Source organism: Triturus cristatus, chromosome 4_2, assembly GCF_964204655.1.
Source record: "Triturus cristatus chromosome 4_2, aTriCri1.1, whole genome shotgun sequence".
In the NCBI taxonomy this organism is placed as follows: domain Eukaryota; kingdom Metazoa; phylum Chordata; class Amphibia; order Caudata; family Salamandridae; genus Triturus; species Triturus cristatus.
The window spans coordinates 437,979,063-438,001,776 of NC_140586.1; the positions used below are offsets into that span (position 1 = coordinate 437,979,063).

The 22,714-nt window shown below is 44.3% G+C and overlaps 1 protein-coding gene across 1 annotated transcript in view; it reads left to right on the forward strand.

The window, feature by feature from the left end:
• TTLL7 (tubulin tyrosine ligase like 7) overlaps positions 1-22,714 on the forward strand; it is a 925,222-nt gene that overhangs the window by 185,715 nt on the left and 716,793 nt on the right. The window contains exon 3 of the mRNA XM_085600119.1: positions 12,288-12,373. The gene's annotated coding sequence lies outside the window, so the exon portion shown is untranslated. The remainder of the gene's footprint in view (positions 1-12,287; positions 12,374-22,714) is intronic.

Sequence of the window (22,714 nt, forward strand, 5' to 3'; positions counted from 1 at the left end):
GAGAAGAGGTGGGGGGAGGAGAGCCTTCGCTGAGACTCCTGGTCCGCCTGAGGGTGTAGACCCTAGGCTGGAGAACCAGTGGCAGTCTAGTCCTGTCTTGCAGAGAGGAAGAGTGGAGAATGGCCGCTATGTGCCAGGGGTTACTACCCCCCACTCTGTGATTAGGCAAAGACCGGTGGCACCTGGGTAACCTAGGGCCTGGTCTTGGCCGCGGACAGCTTGGGAGTACCAGTGGGGTAGCCCAGTTGGTCCAGACAGTGGTGTTAGAAAGAATTCCATGGGTTCACCGTGGCGTAGAACCGGAGGGTGTCCCTGCAGTTGCGGGCCCGCGTCCGTGTTCTATCGCCCCAAGCAGGGAAGTCCATCACGGTGGTGATTGGGCTGCCCTGCGTTTTGGCTGGAAGGGGGTTGTGTTGGACTTGGCCCTTCTGGCAGGTTCACCCCTGAACTTTTTTTGCTTTTTATTGGTGACTTGGTGTGGTGATTTTTGGTTTCTGCGAACTTTCCCTGTGTCCCAGGATAAAGTGCGTGCGCACTCTGAGTGCATGTGGTGAGATAGGCCTGCCCTCCCATAGGAATGCATGGGGAATGTATGTGTTCCTAGTAGTTCCTGATGCGTGGGGTGTGCAGGCCCGAGTTTGGTATGTGCGGACTCGTGTGATTGAATGCTGCGCGGTGATGTGTGCGGCGTGCATGTACCTAGTATGGAAGTGCCACTTCTAGAAGTGGGCACTTCGGTGTGCAGTGTAAAATGTGTGCCTTGTCGCGTGATTGGCTGGTTGAGGTCATGTGACGGGCTAGGGATTCCCCAGAGTCAGGATGAGTCACCCAGTGGTGAATGGGGAGATCAGCAGCTAGATGGGTGGGAGGAGTACACCTGGGTCCTGAATAGGGCAGGGTTTTCCCCACACAATGCTGGCTCCGCCCCCTGTGGTGCGACTGACGACCCTAGCCCTGCCAGTGAATAGAGTGAGGGGCTGAGCACATCAAGGGTGCTCCCCAACCAGCTGCGACTGGTTTTCCCCCTCACCCTGAACCCAGAACAAAGGGTTTTACTGTATAAAAATGGGGCTGTGTCCCCACAGAAACTGTTCTCTTCCAGGATCCTGCCTGAGGGGGCTGCTGCTGTTGCTGGGCCAGAGGACCGCCACTTGGACTACCTCCCTGCCTGGAGGCCCAGTGAGCTGGCTCTGGGCCCAGCCTTGCCCCTGCCTACCTTCCTAAACTTTGTTCTGGGACCTTGCCTGCAAAGCGCCTGGGAAGCGCTACACCTATTTGGTGAGGATCACCTTCGTTGTGGCCCGCAGCGCTGAGCTGCAATCTTTAGCGAGGGAACCCCGACGTAGGGATTCCCCGCTTTCCGGCCGTGCTGTGGAGCGGGTGCCCACCCCGCATTGTGGCACTAGTTGGCAGGTGCCCACCCCGCTTATTGTATTCTATTGGCCTTGAACGAGCGGGTGCCCACCCCGCGCCTATGTGCTTTTAACTGGGAGCCTACCCCGTATCGCTGCCTTCCCGTCAAGGTAAAATCACCGCTGCGACCCGGTCCGTAACCGGAAGTCAGGCAGCTGCGGTTGGGACGTGGGCGGGACTGCCAACACAGGAAGCGAACGGGAGCCTACCCCGCGCTCCTGTAGTGAAATCGGGAAGGAGGAGTCGAGGAATCCAGGTGGGAGCCTACCGCGCGCTGGACCCTGAAGGAAGGAGACGGCCCTGGTGCAGGAGCACCCGAGACCCACAAGTCCGGTGAGTGTGGGCTCCGAGGGAGGTCCGGGCCGCATTTCGCTCCCGCCGAGGAGGGAGCCGGTACTGGTGTGAAGTGCCAGTGAAGGCACTGAATATCGCAGTTCTCGGGCGGTCCCGTCTGATAGCGGGCCGCCCCAGCGGGGGCATTTCTCTCCTCGAGTCCCTGAGGAGGACTCCGACGTCTGGGGGCAGTGCTTCTAGAGCCGAGTGAGGCTCCAACAAAGGGGGCAGAGTCCTTGAGCCCCCGAGAGGCTCCAACGAAGGGGCCCATTGTTTTGAGAGCCCACGAGGCTCCCACGCTTGCGGGTGCATTATTTGTTAACGAGTCCCCCGAGCGGGACTCCAACGAACGGGGCACCAGTTGTTCAGTGAGAGAGCGGCCCCAGAAGGCAGCGGGCCGCTCCCCCCCTTGCCCCACAGTGGCGTTCAGAGCCACGAAGGCTCTAGGGGGTATTTCTTGTGGGTAGCGCCCAGTTGGGCCCCACGTGACGGCGATACTGGTGTTAAAAGGCACAGTGGTGCCCCAGCATTATCCCAGCTGCCCAGCACTTAGTGGGCAGCTGCAACGTGTAGGCTGTGCTCAGTTGCTCCTGGGCGCTTGGTGCTTTGGCCTGCACAGCCCCCCCCCCTGACATTGGGACACAGGGCGTCCTTGCCCCGACAAGGCCAGTTGGCCTAGGGACTGCCACAGTGGTGGCTAAAGTGAGTTTGGCGTTATTGTTTCTTGTTCTACACCTCTGAATGTGTTATTTTATGCATCATGTGTTTTTCTTGTTCTACACACCTGAATATGATGCATCATGTGTAATGTGCGGTTACCCCTACAGGTATTGTGATACTTAGGTGGTTGTTTGTTTTCTCCTAGTACAGGTGGTGCTAGTGAGGTCCTAGATCCCTGCGCGATATTTTCCTAAGGTGGTTAGGGTTGCGTAGGTGGTACTTACCTGTTACCAGTAGTTACTGGTTGTGTACTACATGTTCTATTTTTAGTGCTACAGTGATTGTATGTGCTATGTTCTGAAAGTATTATTCCTACGTTCTGAGTGCTATTTTTTACGAAGTGCTAATTTCAGACAGTGGTCCATGTGGCCCTGTCCCCTGTACATATAATCCCTTGTAAATTCTGCCTGTGCCTGTTGGCACCTTGTAAAGTGTGTGTTTTTATCTGATGTGTTGTGTATAATACAAAGGCTATTTTTATAGAATACCTTGTGTGGAGTTTCCTTTGTGGTGGGCCTTGGGTGTTGTTGCTGGGTGCGCGCGCAAACGCTTTACACATCGCCTCAGGGATAAGCCTGTCTGCTCGTGCCAAGCTACCAAGGGGGTGAGCAGGGGTTATCTTTGGCGTGTAACTTCCTTGCCCTGACTAGAGTGGTGGTTTCTGCCTGACTTTGGCGCAAGCCTTAGCCAACCAGAAATCCCATTTCTAACAACACCACTATAGGGTCCATCCCATTTTCAGATCATTCCCTTTTTGCAATAGAGTTGGAAATTGAAGGGGGAGGCAAGACTCAATCCAGGTGGCAGATGGATCGTCTACTCCTGCAAGACCCTAACTGGGTGACTCAAACTAAAAAGTGGATATTGGAGTTTTTTAGTATAAATGAAGATACAGCAGAAATGTTCTCGTTTTGGGGTGGGTTTAAGGCAGCCATTCGCGGACAGATGATCGCGCGCTCAGACGCCCAGTTGAGAAAAAGACGGGATAAGATTAACCAACTCCAACAGGCTGTAACCAATGCTATGAGCCTAAGAGATTCTCTGCCCCAGGGGAGTGGAGATGCTGCCTCTCAGCTAGAAAGGGCAAAGTTTGCTTTAAAATATTTTTTTTAATTGAAGAAATTAATAGCTCCAGAACCTTCCAACAACAAGTTTATGAGGAGAGTCAAATGGTGGGAAAAATGCTTGCAGGGCAAACAAAAACTAAACAGGAGAAAGCCTTAATATCAGAAATTATTGATCCAAAGACCCAAAATATCATTAAAGATAAAGATGAAATTGCTCAAGTGGGCTCAATGCTTTACCCCAATTGCCCAGGCTTTAATTCATCCTGATCAGTCCGGGTTTGTGGCAGGGAGGTCAATGTCCTCTAATAATGGGTTTTTAATCCAGGACCTTGATTTTACTACAAATAACAAAACTCCAACTTTAGTTACAATGGTCGACACCGAAAAGGCGTTCGACCTGGTAAACTGGGATGCACTTTTTTTTGGGATGTAAAAATTTGGCATTCCTGCCCAGATAATCAATATGCTGACCAACATCTATTAAGGTGCACAAGCCCGGGTGGTAGGAAATGCCAATACCATAGGGGCAATAAATATAAATCGGGGCACCAGACAAGGCTGTCCAATGTCCCCCAACTTGTTCACCTTTTTTAGTGAGCCTCTATCCATAAGAATTCGTGGAAACCCTGAAATGAAACCCCCAATAGAAGGAATGGCGAAAATAAAATTATTCACAGACGATATAATTTTATATCTGCGACCCGACAAATCAAATCTCGATCAGGCTCTACACAAATTCAGTCAATTTGAATTGAGTGGCGGGTATAAAATAAACCAAACAAAACAGAGGTTTTAACACTGAATGTGGATTGTAATTTTTTATCCTTAAACTTAAAATCCCAAGCACTAAAAGCAGAACCTATTAGCTACTTGGGTATTTATGTCTCCAATCAATTTGAACAATTATTTAGTTTAAATTACTTAGCGAATCATAATAAAATTAAAATGTTGCTCAATAGGTGGATTCTTTTACGTTAACTCTGATTGGCCGCGTAACACTCATTAAAATGTCTATTCTTCCCTTATTGGTTTTTCTTTTTATAAATGTACCGCTTAAGATTAATTCCCATTACTTTAAAGCGATTGAGTCAATGATCTGGGATTTTGTATGGAATAGGAAAGCTTCCAGGGTTAAGCTGCCTATATTACAGTTGGGAACTGCTCAAGGGAGTTTAGCGCTACCAAATATTCACACTTATTATATGGCAGCGATCTTGGATCTGTCAGCACGCTTATTGGAACCTAATGGTCTGTTAGATATGTACAGAATGATACAGGAGAATGGATCGCAAGTTCCTACATTTTTTAAAACAGCTAAATTACCAAAAAAGACCCGATACAAGACTGTCCGGGGCTTCTCCGATAGACTACAGTCCTTTTTTAAACAAGCTGGGTTTTCAGGCTTTTATTATTTGAAATTAGAGGAGTGTAAAATATTCGGTCTTCAAATCCATTCCAGCAGGCTCAAAAGATGGAAGGACTGTGGTCTAGGAGAATTGGGTCTCTTCCTTACCTCACGGAAACTTATCACCTGGCAAGAGGTCTTAGACAGATCTGATAATCGATTAAAACCGGGGTTTTTGGAATATCTCCAGATTGTAAACTCTATAAATAAATATAATCTGTTGTCATGTGGGATACCATCAGTTCAGGCTAATGCCCTATATAAAGCCAAATTGAAGGTAGTCGGAAACTGGTATACTTTACTGAGAAAGGGTGAACAGTCCCCCCTGGTTGAAGACGTTCTGGCCAAAATAACCCGCAAAACTAATTGTTCCCTCTCGGGGCAGGAGTGGGAGGAGATTGCTCAGATAGGGAGTAAGGCCCTTAGAGCAGCCAATTTTAAAAGGATGGCCTTTTTATCTCGGTGGTTGGCCTATTTCACCCCAAAAACTCTTAATAAACGCTTTCCGGGAGTGGAAAATAAATGCTTTCATTGCCAGATTCAAGGCAGGGGTGACTGGCTCCATATATTTTTTACATGTCCGAAACTCGAGATATTTTGGAGTAGAATCTTTTTATCAACAAGCCAGGCCACTAATAAGACGCTTGACCCCGAAGCCGAAGTGGCTCTCTTTGGCATCTCCAAAAAAAGGTCTGACTTGACCAAAGTCGAAGAGACATACACGGCGATCTGTTCCCTAGTAGCTGGTTCCCTAATCCTCCAAAATTGGAGGTCCGAGGATGTACCATCTTACTCAAAATGGGTGAACAAAATGCTAAGGACAAGGAGGTTTGAAGAGGCTTACGCCAAAAGTTGGGGAAACGAAAAAGTTTACTCAAGTATGGAAATTCTCCGATAGTAAGCAGTCCATGACCGTTATTTAGCACTTTAGCACTTGGCACTTTATTGGTATATACTTTAGGATAGTCACGATTGCACTTTAATGCTGCAGCGTTCTTTGCCTAGGTAGAATGTTTACTCAGTCAAGGTATACGATCTATATTGGGGGGTAAAGGCAAACAACAACAACAACAATGCTGTTTAACCCTACATTATTTTAGCATTTAGCACTGTTAGCACTTTTGAAACTAGGATGGTAGGAATGTTAGCACTCGTCACCTTTTTTATTATATATTAAAGCTAAAATACGATGGTATTGTAATGTAGCAGGGTTTTGCGAATGGATAGAATGTTTATTTATTTAAAGAATTCGACCTGTATTGGGGGGCAAAGTCCAACAACAACAATAATATAGGCTACTTATCAACCGTGCTATATTTTAACATCTAGCAATGTTTGCACTTTAGAAACCGTGGCAATAGGAGCATTGTTTTTCTTCTCCTGTTTCCTGTTAATGTTATTGATCAAAGGATTTTACCAGACTTCACTTGTTGTTTTTTAAACTGTTTTTTTTCCTATTCTTGATCATTGATTATTGTATATTGTATTAATTGCCCTTCTGCTCTGCTCGGCTTAAACAAACACAAAAAAAACACTTACCTCCTCCTCCGTCTTCCTCGCCACAGTAATTAACACATGAACTTTAGGCTCCCACAGAAACTCTAAGCAAAAAGAAAGTCAGCCTACTAGTCTCCCATCCCTCCAACATGGACCCCACCTCTATCCACCAATGGGATAAAAGGAGGCACCATACACCTCAAAGACTTGCAATCAAAGTCACAGAAACATGAAGCCCCAAATAAGGGCCAGGAGGAATGGGATGCTATACTGTGGCGAGGAATACTAGGACTCGGAGTAATGAAGATCACTGGTAAGTAACCGGGGCATTACCTCCTCGTCCGTCTTCCTCGCCACAGTAATTAACACATGAGCAAATAGCAAAGCAAAATCGGGTTCATGGACAACAGAAGACAGCCAATGAACAGAGTCAGCAACATTAGGTTTAATGACACACATATGGGACTGAAACAGAACCTCAAGAATCAACAGAACCCTGAACGGAAGCATCACCCCAGAACCCTTTCCACCAGTCCAGCCATCGGATACCGACCCAGTCCCAGTCAAACATCCCATGAAGTGGAGGTTGGTTATGATGCCTTTGAGCACCTTAGGCAGGCATTCCTTGCCCAAGCCCGGCCTTCTCTGTGTTCAAGGACTCGTCTGACCTGGCAAACGGATCCCCAGACCCGATCTCTCCTACCCATCAGATGATGATGCCCATAGGGACACTGATGATGATATCCACTCTTCCAGGCCTTGGCACCCCTCTTTTACACCTCCTGCCACTGGCCCCAGTGCCCCGACGATGAGTCAGACATGCTTGATCCAGAGGAACTCCTCCATCCCTGTTTGTTTGAGTGTGCCCCCTCCACGAAGGTGGCAAATTATGTGGCGGGCAGATCAGAGCCCCATTGGGGAAGTAGCCCATCCTTTCCTTAAAGCTGAGTGCCCTCGACCCTCATTAAAATGGAAGGTATCCTTGACTCTAGAGTTGAACCCCAGATTTGCCACTTTCCTGGCCAAGTTCAAAAAGACCCCACAAAGGGCATCAACAGATCCTGGCGGGCGTGCCAGGATAAGCTTCTGGATGCCCTTGGCCTATTAACTAAGATTCTTGGCATGGCAGTGGATGCCAAGGCTTTGGTATCCCTCATCTCCCCATAGCTCCTCTCTAGTTGGGCGCAGTTTGCAATTTCCTTCATGGGCAATGATAATCGCTCTCTGTCCACCGAACAGAGAATTTCATTCTTAGTAAAGGTAGACCTGAAATTTGGGGACCTTGCTGACTCAGAGGCGGGCGATATGGCATGAGGGGGGCTCTTGGGTGAGCCTTTTTTTAAGGAACTTGAAATGTTTGTGAATATCTTCGCTAGACAAAGCCCAGTCTTTTATTAAAATGGTTTTTCCCTCTCGGGTTTTCCGTGGGGCCGGTTGAGGCAGGGGCCGCTGGCTGGCACTCCCTTCTCTCAGTTTCCTCCTTGAGGGCAAGGCTCCAGGTGCTGGCAATATCAAGACCAGATGCGCTTTGTAAATTTCTACCTGGCACGAGGATGGCATTGCAAAGGCCGAGGACACAAGGGAGTTGACGCTGCCTTCACTTCCATTGAGTGTTCGCCCTTCTTCCCTCATAAGTGTAGGGGGATACCTGGCACATTTTTCTCTTGTTTGGTAGTCAATCACAAGTGACGCATGGGCTCTGCAGACAGTTCAGGGGTTTTTACATAGAGTTTTGCGGGTCCCCATGTCAGGTTACTCACCCCAGACCGCTCCAGTTCTCACAACAGGAGGTGGAATTGGTGGACGCAGAAGTTACATCGCTCCTCAAAGCTCCTGTCTAACCACCTAGCCCCCCACCTCCATGGATTCATAAGCAATATGTTCCTAGGAGACAAAACCGTTGGGAGTCAGAGACCAGGGATACATTTTCATGAGTTCAATGAGTGGCTGGTGTATCTCCATTTCAAAATGGGGGGTATCCACCTCCTTCCGGACGTTTTCTGTCCCGCAGACTGGATGGTTCGCCTGGACCTCAAAGATGCTTATTTGACCATACTTATTTTCCCTCCTCACAAGAGGTTCCTTCAGTTCATCTGGTGACAGCAAACGTTTCGGTTTGCAGCTCTACCCTTCAGCCTCTTCTGCACTCCTTGGTGCTTCATCAAGGTGATCAGACCAGCCATGGAATACCTCTGAATGCCGGGGATCTGCCTATTTATTTACCCAGACGATATGCTCCTCATGGTACATGACCCCGACCGTTGTCAGCCGAATTGCAGATAGCAGTCAACCTGCTCGAAAGTCTTGGCTTTGTGATAAATGAAAAGAAATCCCTCCTGATCCCTTCTCAAAAGGCTGTTTTTCTGGGGTTCAACATAGACTCCACCTAGACCACCCTGAGTCTTCCTACTCGGAAACTGTTCAAGATCCATCGGATAATGTTATCCCAACACAGAGTGTCCTTGCGACAGATTGCTTGCCTGGTGGGTCTATTGTTGTTATCCATCCAGGTCATATTTCCAGGATCCCTGTACTATCGGGCCCTTCAGAGACTAAAGGCAGCACACACTCGAAGGGACCTCGCTTACTCCCAGTTGGTCGTCCTTTCGGACGACCCGATGTAGGAGATTCTCTGGCAGCTTTCCCACATGAAAGCATTGAACAGGAGAGTGATTTTCGGCTCTGCTCTGGAGCCCATTTTAGAGTCAGATGTCAGCAGGTCAGGAGAACTGGGTGACGGGATGGCAGTCCAGTCCCTTCCGGGACTCCAGCCTTTGGAAGCTTCATCTGGAAGTTTCTGGCAGCCTGCAGAGCCAGTGGGTTTTATTTTCAGTGGAATTGTTTGCCTTCAGATTGGATCATCAACTGCCCAGGTTCAGCAGTTGGAGACCGGATCCTCTGGCGGTGGCCACAGAGGCATTTCTACAGAACTGGGAGCTGGCGAGAGGGTATTCATTTCCCCAATTCACAATGATTACGTGGGCAACAGCCCAGATCAGAAAACAGCAGCATAAGTAGTGTTGGCCACTCTGATTTGGAAATCTCAAATCTGGTTTCCGGTTCCTCTGGAACTTTCTTGGGATTTTCCAATCCGTCTCCCCCTATTTATGGCTCTTCTTCTCAATCCGGATCAGATCCCACATCAGATGGTGCTGGAGGGGCCCCTCCACCTAATTGCATGGCGGATTACAAGGGTTGATGGTCACTCCCGGGCTTCTGACACAGGCTGAAGGCCTCTTGTCAAAGGCCTGGTCCAATAGCACCTTCAAGTGATACCAGTCTGCCTAGATAAGATGGTGTTATTGGTGTGTGTGAAGGGATTGTGATCCCGTAGGCACTGACATAGCTCAAGTAATTAATTTCCTGGCTAGTTTAGCACAGAAGTGTATGGCATACCACTCAATAAACACCTTCCGTTCAGCTATCTCGGCGTGGGACATGTGCCCTTGGAAGGGTGCCCTGTGGGGGAACATCCCTTTGTATGTCACCTTTTACATGGCATCTGGTTTAGACTTCCCCCGGATACACGTTATTCGGCTCTGTGGGATGTTAACAAGGTGCTTAACTTTTTCCTATGCTGGCAGCCCAATAGTTTCCTATCGCGGAAGGAGCTCTCGTAGAAGCTGGCGATATTGCTCTGCATGGAGTTGTGCAAAAGGGTATCCAATGTTTGGACCTAGACTTTACTCTAAGGACTTTTTCCCCCCTCTGGGGTGTCTTTTACGCTTAGCAGGCATACCAAATCCAATACTAGGGCCATAGAATATCCAGCTTTTCCAAGTTCTCCTAAGTTATGTGTAGTTCAATGTCTTAAGGGCTGTGAGGAGATATCCATGGACTTCAGGCCCCCGGGTGAGAGACAGCTCTTAATTGCCCTCAGAAAGCTGCTCAAGGCCGGGTTGTCCCCGACCATAGCCCGTAAGGTATGGTGGGTTATGCAACAGGCTGGAGTGGATCTAAAAATCTTTGGTGTGCATTACACTCGTGGAGCCATGGCCTCCAAGGCATTCAGTCTGGGTGCCCGCCTGGAAGATAGTGTGAACACGGCCAATTAGTAATCAATTTCTAGAGGTTATATTTTAAGCCAGTGTTTGATATGGCTCATTTGGTGGGGAGTAACCTTTAAACTAGCATAATCCTTGCCTCGCGTCTTGACATAGAATAAACAATTTCCTAGCTATCATAATAGAACGTTTCAATTCTATTAAGGACTCGGAGGCAAGGATTATCCCAACCACGGAGACCATCCCCTTGACTAGTAAGTATTGAGTTACATTCTCATTGTCATGTCTATTGTACGTTTATGCGGATAGATGGACATGTTTTGTGCATGCCTTGCTTATGGTGTAGTCTTGTCTGCGTGTATTCTTGGTAATTTGATCTCTTTCTCCAGGACTGTAAAATGGGCAGCAGGACTTGTGAAAAAAGGGCTATGGCGTGACTTGTGCAATGAAAGAGAAGCTAAGAAAAATGGCAAGGGACTATGCGACAGACACTGTCACTTGATTGGACAGTTATGGACTGTTGGGCCATGTTGTCCATTGTTTATTTTTATCAATTCCCACTATTTCATGGAAAATGTGGTTTGCGGTTAAACTGCAATAAAATGGCTGCTGAGAATAGAGTGAAGAAAGCGACAGCATAATCCTTGACTCCGAGTCTTTAATAGAATTGAAACTTTCAATTATGATAGCTAGGAAATTTTTCATTCAGTTGAACAATTGCATTTAGCTTGCATCATTTCCTCAAAACGAATAGGCACTATTCCCTGCAGTTGGTTTCTATGTATGTGCTGACTAATGTATCACCTGCAAAATATATAAACGAATTGAAGTATGCTGCCAGTATAAGTATGCTGCAAACAAGGTATGGTACTAGAATATTGTGGCCTAAATATTGCCTTACAAAAATAGTGTGGTCTAAGGATTGTTTAGAAAAATATCACCCAATCAAAGTTAGAATCAGAAAATCCACTCCAATGGGGCAATAGTTTTGTAAATGATATTGCACTCACTGAATAAATAAATTTCATTTTACTCTCCTTTAAGGTAACAGGAATTTATGTCCATTGCTGTTTCAAAATGGAAACAAATGTAGCTTGTAGTATTGAACTACTGAACATCAAGGCTCTGAGTTTCATGATACAAGATTATCATGGACAAAATGTCGAAGAGCAAAATATTGACAGATAAGTGTATCTAGAGGAAGTATATGTTTAAAATTCGTAACACCACATCTACATTCCTTGAAGATATATACTGTCAAGGTACATATATGTGGAGTTAGGTTAAGAAAATCTAAATTTACCTTTCAATATTTTGGATTTGATATTTTATTTACTTTGGTATTTAATGTTCAGGGGCTTTCCCACGTGTAGATCATTGCATGTCTGTGCAATGCCGATACCAGGGAACATGCCACATTCTTCACCTATCATAAGCCTAAGAAAGGGGGAATGAAGCTTTATCACTGTGTCTTCGATTTGTCAAATATTTGTTTTGTCATACAAATTACAGTTGTGTGTTAACCCAAACCTCCCGGACTTCTTTAACTTATGTGTGTAGGTCAATAAATTAGCTGTAAACAACTGTCGCTTACTGCAGGAATAAACTGATCCTAGACTAAGAGCCTCAGAAGTGCTCCTGATGATGCCTTCATAATATTTGTGGCAAAATAGTAAATAGTAGACGACCTGGACGGTGACTGGTGGACAATGTCCAGATATTACATGAAGGGTGCAGATCAGTTTTGTCTTAAGTTTATGTAGACTTTTATCTGTTACAGTATTTCTAATATCAAAACAATGATGATATTCAATTTCAGTACAAATACATTTGTGTTCTCTTTTGCAGAATAATTTGGGGCTGATGAAGTGTTGGAGTCAAGAAAGCTTTAACTGATGGTCTCTGATCACCGCATCCACATGCCATTTGCAAAGGTAATTTATAGACATTGTCTGCTGTCTTTTTTGAACAGGAGAAAAAAGAGGTTTCGTTAATACACATGTCTCACAATTGGATAATTACTTCTTACGGGTAACAGATGACAACTGAATCCTATTTTCAGAAATTCCTGAGTATAAACCATCTTGCAGTACAGCTAGGGCACGCTTATTTATTAAAACGATAAGGCTGCTCCAGGTTCAAATGGATACAAAATTAAATAGATCAAACTCAAGTATTTTATCTATTCATGTATTGTGTAAAGAAAAGAAGATGTATTTATCTTGCTTACGTACTGTACAAAATAATTTTCTAAAAATAACAGCAGACATGAAGAATTATAACGTCTTCTTTTATAGATGAAGGCAACCTTAGGGAGACACACAAGTAACAATAACCTGTCCACAAATGCTGGAGTTATCATATCTGCAATCAGGCTGAACTACTGGCTAATACTTGTGTTGAAACCAGAAAGCATTCAAGTTCTAAAGTTTCACTTTGAACAATGTTTCCTCATTTGTTTAAGCCTGTGGCACACTTGGCATCTACAGAATGCAGTTACAGTTCACACAGACAATGTTCATGGTATGTGGGACGGAGATAGGATCATAGTAATAAGAAAATGGTTATTTTTAAGTTTTAGATTTTGTTAGATATGGGTTGGAATTCTCTTTCTATTAATAGTGTTTTGAGCGTAACATCCTGGTATGTTACAATAAGTAATGCAAATTGTGATATATGTGGAAATGCTGCTGAATTTGTATGTTTCCTCATCTGGAATACCTGTCACTGGAACTGGCCCTTAGCTGCTCTGGAATTTCAAGATCCACTATTGTAGTTGTTTGAACAATGTTTAGTGTGCCTCTTTGGTCAGTGCTACTCCTCCTAATAAGACATTAGATCCTTTGGAGGTTCACCAAGAAGGAAGGCCCCTATTTGTATGAATCAGGTGGAAGTCTAACCATCAATAGAAACAGGCATTCCATCGGCATGATTTTAATTAATGAAGCTCACGTCCAGTGTCAAATCTGTCTACCTCTCCCTCTTACCAACATCATACTTGATCTCTTTCAACCTTACAAATAGATTCTATTAACTTTGTCTTACTGAGGGAATACTTTGAGGAGAACCTTGAATCTTAGGCAACACTGTACCACTTTCCTTCAAAGAGATGGAAGTCACACAACTCTAGTAAAATGTACAATGTGGAGACATCATACATCAGGTGTAGGGACACACAATGCAGGTAATACAGAAAGTAAAAAGCAAAAAAGAGCAGAAGTACAAGGTAGGGAAAGGTAGCCAAATTGTAACTCTAGAATAGTGAGGCGTTCCCCCATATGGTTCAATAAATATAGATAATGGGCACATCTTGTGGGGTAGCAGCTTTAGGGGTTTATTTATTTTCATAACCCTCTGCAATTGACTATATTGATACCACTCCAACAACGTCTTTTGCTGATTGAAAGAAAAAAGCCAATGTTGGTGTCCTTAAGAAATTAGATCATCATGCACCCGCCCTAGACTGTGTTTGCTCTTTCTATGAACTATTTTTGGTCTACCTCATTAAAGGCTGTTTTAACAAATAGTAACAGTATTGAACATATGTTATGACTTTCATCATTCATTTTGTATGGTTACTTTGTAAGGTATGTGTCTTCTTAGCTATTTCCATCAGCTACTTTTAGGATAATGCATTGCATTCATATAAATCCTTTCCTTCTGTAAGTGATCATAAAATCAAATCTAAAAAACAAATAGGCCCACCCTGGTTGTCTTTGATTTATACTCAAGGCTGTTGTGATTTGATTTGGGTTCTGATGATCCGCACAGCCATGATAGCAAAAATAGCTTCCTCTAGATAGCATCGCTGATTGAATTAGTGCATAGTATTCAAGTGTATACTCTCTGGGAAGGCTGATGTGAAGATCTGTGAATGAAACACCACTGGTTGTATTTCATTTGTTGTTTCATGGGGCTGAGGAACCACTGCTCATTAAGCATTGTTGTAGGAATCCGCCTTGACATATAAGGTACCTCAATGTTGAAATCTTGCAGGACAACTTCTGTTGAGTCAAACGAAGGCTTTGTTGGTTGCTGGAGTCCATGAGAAAGCTGCACCCTATTTTAGAATTGTGGCTAGTCGAGTGGTAGCTGTATAATAATGGTGGATAAATAATCTGTAAAATGTTACCTAAAGCTTATGAATTCAGGGAGGCCTTCAAGGTGTATTACTGTGCTTACTTTTGTTTGGTGACATTTTCATTTCATCACTTTTTCATAAAGCAAATGATGGAGTAAAAAGCATAGTGCACATGTACTTCATACATTGTAGAAAACGTAAATATATCGCCCAAGTAGATTACCATATATTCTCCAGTATTGAATCTTTCATAGATTTCATTGTTTGAATCTTCTCTGTCGTCATGGTGGGAGTCCCAAGGTAACTATAACAAGCAGTGCTATACATAGCTTTAACAGCCATAGAGAAATCAATTGACATTGTTAACCAATTGACATTGTTTTAATAGATCCAAACTTCAACTAATCAGAGACCAGAACCTGAAGCACTCTTCCCCCGCAGGGCCACTATACCTAAGATTTCTTACCGCACATCATGTGTGAGGGAGTCTTCTTGAGCTATGTTCAGCTCCTGTGCTCAGTCACCTTTTGACCTATTGCCTTCTACCAGAAGCAACACAGTTCAACCTACAATCAAGTCTGAGGTACAATTGCCTTGTTTTCCTCACCTCAACATCATGTCCAAGTGATCTAAAAAGAGGATGTTAAGGCCTTGTAAGTCTTGTAGCAAGCCAATAATTTTTTCTGAGAGTCTCCATAAGGAATGTTTATATTGCTTACATCCACATCATAAGCCTAAAGAGTGTAAACATTGCAGAACCTCTCCTGCTAAGACTATGAAGGATCGTGAGGCCAGACTTCTCTGGCTCCAGAAGAAAAAGGCCCACTCTGATTCTGGATCCGATGATGAGGGACAGAGGGGAAAAAGTGTATAAATGACTGTTCTACCTAATATGACAAGGACTCTCAGAAATCAAAGTCTCTTTCAAAGGACTCTGGGTCTGGAAAATCTATCTTGAAGGAAGCAAGTCCAACTTCTTTTCAAAGGAAGTCTTCCTCTTCATCATTAATGCCTATGATCCCTTTGAAGGACCCATCATTGGAAAATATCAGCTCATCGACGGATCCATTGTTGACGGCTACTGTGTCAGCAGGTACATTGGTGACGGCAAAATCACCCTCTATACCAGTGATGACGGTGGCTTCAGTAACCCTGACAACTGCAAATATATCATCCAAATAGATTACAATATATTTTTCAAGCACATCAAGAAAATGATTGATGAGAACATGTCTGAAGGCTGACAGTCTGTTGCATGGGCTAAAGGGCATTAAAGTGCCCACATCGAGTGCAAATATTTCGACGTAAAGTAACTGTCAAAGGCATTCATCCACGAGAGATGAGAGTGCATACCCCTCTTGTACTTGATGTATTTGGTTTACATAGTAAATCTTTTTTACATTTATGTTATTGATGTCCTTATAGTTGACACAGTAATTTCTATTTCGGTATGAAATAAAAGGGGCTTTGCAAGGTGAAATTCCTTACAAACCTTTTCTGACAGACTGCATTCTGTGTATTTCAAATGAATAATATTTTCTCTTGATGTCAAAGACACAACCTATTCATGTGGAGCCACATGCACATTGGGATTATTACACATTGGCTTCCTCGGCATGAAAAACATCAAGATATTCCTGGTAATTAATGTAGTTCCGGTATTTATGACTATCCGTTTGGCAGTATTACATGTACTACAGAATGCTGCAGCTACATAATTAGAAACAAGTAAGTTACAGAACTTATGTGAATAGCAATGGCCTAACCAATAAGGGGTATGGAAATGTACAGTTTATGTTACTCAGTCTGGCGGTGCAATAGGACAGCCACATTTGAAGTTGAAAGACAGGTGGATTGATTATGTTTAATTCTAAGGTTTCTTGTTATTGTGTTTGTTTGATAATAGTGCCTTGGGTGAAAAATGATCCTTTCATTGACTTAGTGTTCTCCTGTCTTTATATGTACAAACAGCAACACATTATTTTTCTCAGTAGTTATTCTCTAATTTGTGCCGGGTAACCCTGCCAATTTAATAAACACACTCTAGCTATACCAAAACGCAATTCTGAGACAATCATTGCTCGGCCTCTGGTAGCTATAGCTCAATCAGTATGCATCACCCGGAGAAGTATGTGTTAGCTTAGGCCCTGGATTCGTAAAGTCAAGAAAGCAACACAATAAAATTCCAAAGTAATTTAGAAACATAGGGAAGATGTTTATGAGCAAAAAGAAGTCGAGATTATTAAAATAGAGTAAGGTGAATGGGAGATATTCATTTTTAAAATTTGAAGGAAAAAAGCGGCCAGGAAAAAGTAAAGCGCAATTGAAAAACAACAGTTCTCACAGTTCCAGTCCAAGGCTGTGGCTGTCAAGGGTTTCTTGGAGTTGGGCACATCATCATCGAGCTCCCGGTGAAGCTGTTATTTTTGGCACCAAAGGCCCGGAATGGGACAAAGCTAGTTGGATAGATGTGCAGCCTCTCCCCTGTCCAAGGTTTCACCTTCAGACTTAGTAACATTTTTGGTGTTCAGAATGCTCCAGCTGGCAAGCCTAGAAGCTGTAACTTTGCAGGGCTCCAGGAGGCATGATACCTTGACTGCAAAATCCATTTGAATCCTTTTTCAGTGTGGCAAGCAGTTCCTAGCTTGATGAACCTGGTTTTCATGCTGTCTTGGGTACAACCTCTCTGAGCAAGCCTCAGGACATTTTCCCATTTCTACAGAGGTGGAAACAATGATTAGGACCCACTTTATTCAACTGCTGGGAAAGTTCCTTCTAGTGAGCCCCTAGCTCCCAAAGGAAGACTCCTAAGCACTGGGTCTCTCATCAGCAAAGTCTCCTGTATGGTCCTGTCCTCTGAGGTCAGTTGGGCCCTCTTGGAGTCAGGAGTCCTTCTGCTTTATGTGCCCATGAAACAGGCAAACAGGAGGCTAACCATTGTACCCTTAGAAAGTAGTTTAATTCCCTGGATGCCAGCACGAGTGTGGACCCATCTTCTTTCAGCAGCAGCCAGGAGTCTTTCTGGTTTATGCCGTCATTGCCCTCTTCTTCAGGTGTAGTATTCCCAGGTCCAAATATGTTCTGAGGGGGCTTTGGTGAAGTGCCACACATATCCTGTGCAGTAGCAAGCTGTTACTGTCCACTCCCATTAGGCTAATCCCTACCAAGTGGTCAGCTGTTAACAACACCGGGTCCTTCCTGTGCTAAGAGGCAGGCCATTGTCTTCTGAGCCAGGTCTGTAAATTCTTCCAGACAAGAATGCATATTCCAGCTCGGAGGTGTGATGAGTGGCGGAACTGGTTTTAAGGCAATTATCACTCAGGCAGAATAGAGAACAATTTATAATATTTTTCCATTCAAAAAATATGATTTCACATTTAAATCGGGTTTTGAAAATTAGGTGGGATATAACTTTAAATCACTTTTCTAGCATTTTCCCAGGTGGAGAGTTAGAATTAAATATTTTTTAATTATATTTATGTCCATTTATGAAAAATGTAGCCGAATCTACTCAGTAAAATTGCTTTTAGTCTCTTTAAGGGTACAGTTTTTATTTAAATATATATATTAGGCACTTGTTTGTAGGTTTTCCTTTATGGCACTTTTCATAACCATGTGTTATTGCTTTGACTTTAAACAGCACGCCAGCCAGAGCATCTGGCAGACGTATTTTTTGTCATATATTTGAGTGGTGTAAATGCACACTGCAGCCTACAGATTACATTTAACTCCCATGCCATTGCTACATTTTCAGCGCCATCTACTAAGGCCCTACAGGAAAGTTACATTGCTAAATTGGGTGAAACCAATTTTACAGATACTATTTTAGAGCCAGAGCACACGAACTGTGGCACTGAATAGCAGTGTCACAGTACACATATAGTCCTAATACCAGAAAAACTAGGGCACAGGAAAATATAACAAATCTGGGGAAACCATGGAGAAATTATGAATTTGCTAAGTATCTACATACAATGATCACATCTGAATTTTTTTCAAAGGCCTATAACATAACACTCTGCATAGTCTATATTCTTGATTTTCCTGTTGTCATCGACAATGGGTTTTGGAGAAGCCATCCCATTGAGGCATCTGCTCTGGTCCTTGTGTACTGCAGCAATTTCCTAATGTTATATGGTACTATTTAGTAGCTCCATTGTAGTTCCAATTACCACATCTGTGTGTCACTATCCATGTGGCAGTCTGATTCATCTGCAGTACAGATGTACCAAGACACCAACTCACTGTATCTGTGTCTCAACTTCCAAGCAAAGAGTCCACCATCTCTCACCTGATGTGCAGTCCCTCTGGAATGCAATGAGGAATCTAGTAGGGGTGCACTTTTTCAATTCAATTAAATGTAATACACTTCATTCATCTAAACGACTAGCCATAAATGATTCATGAAATGAATAAAATATGCAAAAGAACAAAGCACATCTAGCAAAGCAGCATAATAGCAAACACTAGGAGATGATGGATGGAGCGCTGAAACTTTTCAGACATGCACCACCAGTCACAGATCTGGGTTAAATCCATCATCATTCTTTAACTTACTTTGCCACCCAGTTCAGGCAAAGCTATATGGAAATCATTCTTGACCCTGTGCCTCATTGTAACAGTCCACAGACCACAAACAAGCCTCCTGGAACTGATATAGGGGTAACACCCCTCATTCAGTCCCAGGATGCTTGTTTCCGGTCCAGGAAAGACATGGCTTGGCAGTTCGGGCTGAACTGTTCCCATGAGGCACAGGGCCAAGACTGATCACTTCCTCTAAATCCCATAAGAGGCCCAGGTCGCCTGAGGGTCAGCCTGAGGAGATCAAGCAACACCCTAAAACCTCTCATCTGACCAGAGAAGCTCAAAAAGGAGAAAGAACCTACAATCTCCTTAGAGCTAGTCTTGCTACATCATTCTGGGACTTCTAAGGCAACACTGGAATCTTCAGGACCTTCCAGGCCAAAATCCAGCCACAGATCCTTGTCGCTGTCAGTTTCACAGTCGACGCCTGTTTCTTCAGCATTGCCGACAACTATTACTCTCTCTTCGTCGAGACCGTCTATGACATCGACGATGAGCATCAATGTCCCAATATCGTTGAGCGACGAGGTTGCCATCGTAGATGCCGGTGGCGACGATGACGACACCATCACCGTCGATGATTGCTCCACCGTCTACAAAGGCTCCACTGTCGATGAGCACACCGTCAGTGGCTTTGATGAGGACATCCATGACGATTTTGTCATCGACAAGAAAATCAGGGTGGCCGATGGTCCCTTCGTCGATGGACCAGTCGACACATCTCCCGTCGACGAAGTCACCTCAAATGCAGTCCACACCATCCAGATTGTCCAGAACATCGCTGTAACCTGGATTCCAATCGCCAGGCAATATTTCGCCTTTACTCCAAAGTCACCTTCTAGCCACAGAGGAAATGGATGATGATAGTCCCTTTGGGACTGCTCACAGTCCTTCTGAACTTAATGTCAAGTGTCAGGAGGAGGATGAGGACTATTATGACGAGAAGCAGTACTACCAACACTATCCAGTTCCTCTTACACAATATCAGCATTTTAGATATTATTTTGATCCACCAAGGCAAGAACCTGCTCAATTACCTTCTTCTTTAATACAAGACTTACAGGCCACGCTCACAGACTACAGGAAAAGGTTCCCGCCCCAAGAGGAACAGATTACTGTGCTGCCGCTGGAGTGAAGACAGGGTTTTGCCTGCACACATTTGTATGTTAGCATAAGCGTTTTTAGAAGTTAAACGCCATCTTACCACTTTGCTGCTTTTGCATACAACACTACAGGTAGCTGTTATTATAAGTAAACCTGCTTGCTTGCTTTTTCTTCACATGAGAACGGTCTGGTTTACACATCCCTAGACGTGCACCGCGACCTTAGTCTGAACATTGTGTGCAGAAACCGTCAAGGTCAAATAACAAAGTATGCTGTTGAATTCGGGTTGATCGGCCTACGCTCTAGACACAACAAGCACACAGCTGCAAATATCTGAAACTCGGGTGCCTTTAATATTGCATTGCATGCATGATGCTGGCACTCTTGGAGAAAACCTTTCCAGACACAGGGAGCAGTGCTGATCCTGTGATGAGATTCACCTAAGCTGATCTTTGAGGTATGGGGTTCCCCATTCAAACCTAGAGACCTTCTATTATTATAATAAAACTAGCTTACTAGGCGGGAGAGGGTGGTTCACAAGGTATTATAGGACCTGTTTCCACTATCATTGTAATATGATTTTTCCCTTTGTTTTTTATGGAATTATAACAATGCTGATGGTTCTATTTCTAATCATTTATTTGCTTATGTTAGCCGAAGTACTGCATCTTAGAGCACGTAATTAAAAATAAACATTTTAAACTTTTCTGTGTCTCTGATTACTCACGTTGTGGACTGATATGAGAATAACAATGAAAAGGTGTTCTTGATTCCCACCATTCCTGAGAGTATTCTAAGTCGCTTGTTCTGGGTTATCTAATCATTGGTAGCTTCGCTGTAGTACGGAGAACGAATGAGACACTGATGCTAGTTGGATAGGGGTTCTAGGTACTGAAGTGAGTTATTTGGTACACCGCAATTCACTGAGGTCCTGGTTTCCTGCGCATAGTTCTGTGCATGAGCAGAATCCCCTCAACACCGCTTCCATCAGCACCACCTGTAGAACCGCTTACAACAATACTGCCTCCTTCTGCTACTCCTAGGATGACACCAATACCCCATCATCTCTATTTCTCCTAGAGAAGATCCATCCTCTTCTGAAGAAGAGCCTGAAGAGGGAGAACTTCAAGATCCTCCTCCACCCACTGATGAATGGGATAACTATATTATACCCAACCATTCCCTCCTCCTAGTCGTCCTTCTGACTCACCTCCAGAGGTCATTGGAGGTTTTCATAATCTGATGGACAGGGTACGTCCAGATTTCATCTGCCCACAATAGTCAAGCAATCAGATTGTTTCCTTTATGACTTTAAATAAAGGAAATCGATAACATCTATACGCATTATAGACCATATCTGGCATGAAGGACTTAAAATAACGAAATCACTGGCCACTGTAGTGCCAGTACTGCCAAGATTAGATAAAAAATACAGGGCGCCCGAGGATTCCCCCACATGCCTTACGGGTCATCCCAAACTGGACTCTGTGATTTCCCAAGCGGCTCAGAGAAGATCAAAAAATCCTTCCACCCCATTACGTCTCCACCGGACAAGGAAGGACACCGTTTGGATTCCATTGGGAAGAGATTCTCATCCATTTCCGCAATCTCTGTGAGGGCTGCTAATGCCCTAGCCATTCTGGGCCACTCCAATCATCAAATGTGGTCTGATTTCGGAGCCATGCTGAAGTTTATACCAGAGGAAAATAAACAGGAATTTCGTAAGGCCCTGGCTGAGGGAGAGCGCACAGCGGCCACAATTACAGACTGTGCTATGGACATAGCCACAACAGGTTTTTGACAACTAGCTTGTGTGGCTGTTTTAAGACTCCAAGGATGGCTCAGGGCAGCATCCTTCAGTTCAAAAGTGCAATCAAAGATACTGAACATGGCGTATGGTGGAGACAGTTTTTTTGGAAAACAAATAGATGAAGCTCTACTAGCCATCAAAATGGATACAGACACAGCCAAAGCATTAGGTAACCTACAGTATCGTAAAGTGCCCTTTCAGGGTGCATGAGGACATGGATTTTCAGGCTTTAGAGGTACTTTCCAGCACACCCAAAACTATCAATCCTTTCACCCACAATATGGTGAGGGTTACCAGCAGCAATCCTTTGGTCAGCCAACATCTTTTTTTTCCAGGCAAGGCGAATGTAGGAAAACAACATCACAAGCACGCAACTCAGGTCGCAAGCAGTGACCACATCAGGGTTTCAGCTATTACTCCCCCCCCCAACTGGTGTGATCGTTTCCAGTCATATCGATCAGTGGCGCAATATTACAACGGACCGATGGGTCTTGGATCGCATATCTTCGGCGACACTCTAGAATTCATCCAGCACCCACCAAACACTCCACCCAGAGGATTACACCCCCTTGTCTTCACTTACTCAAACAGAAAGTGAAGATTATGCTACTGAAAAGGGCAATAGAGAGTGTTCCAGTAGCACAAAGAAGAAAAGGCTTTTACTTCCGCTTCTTCCTTTTATGCAAGAAATCGGGA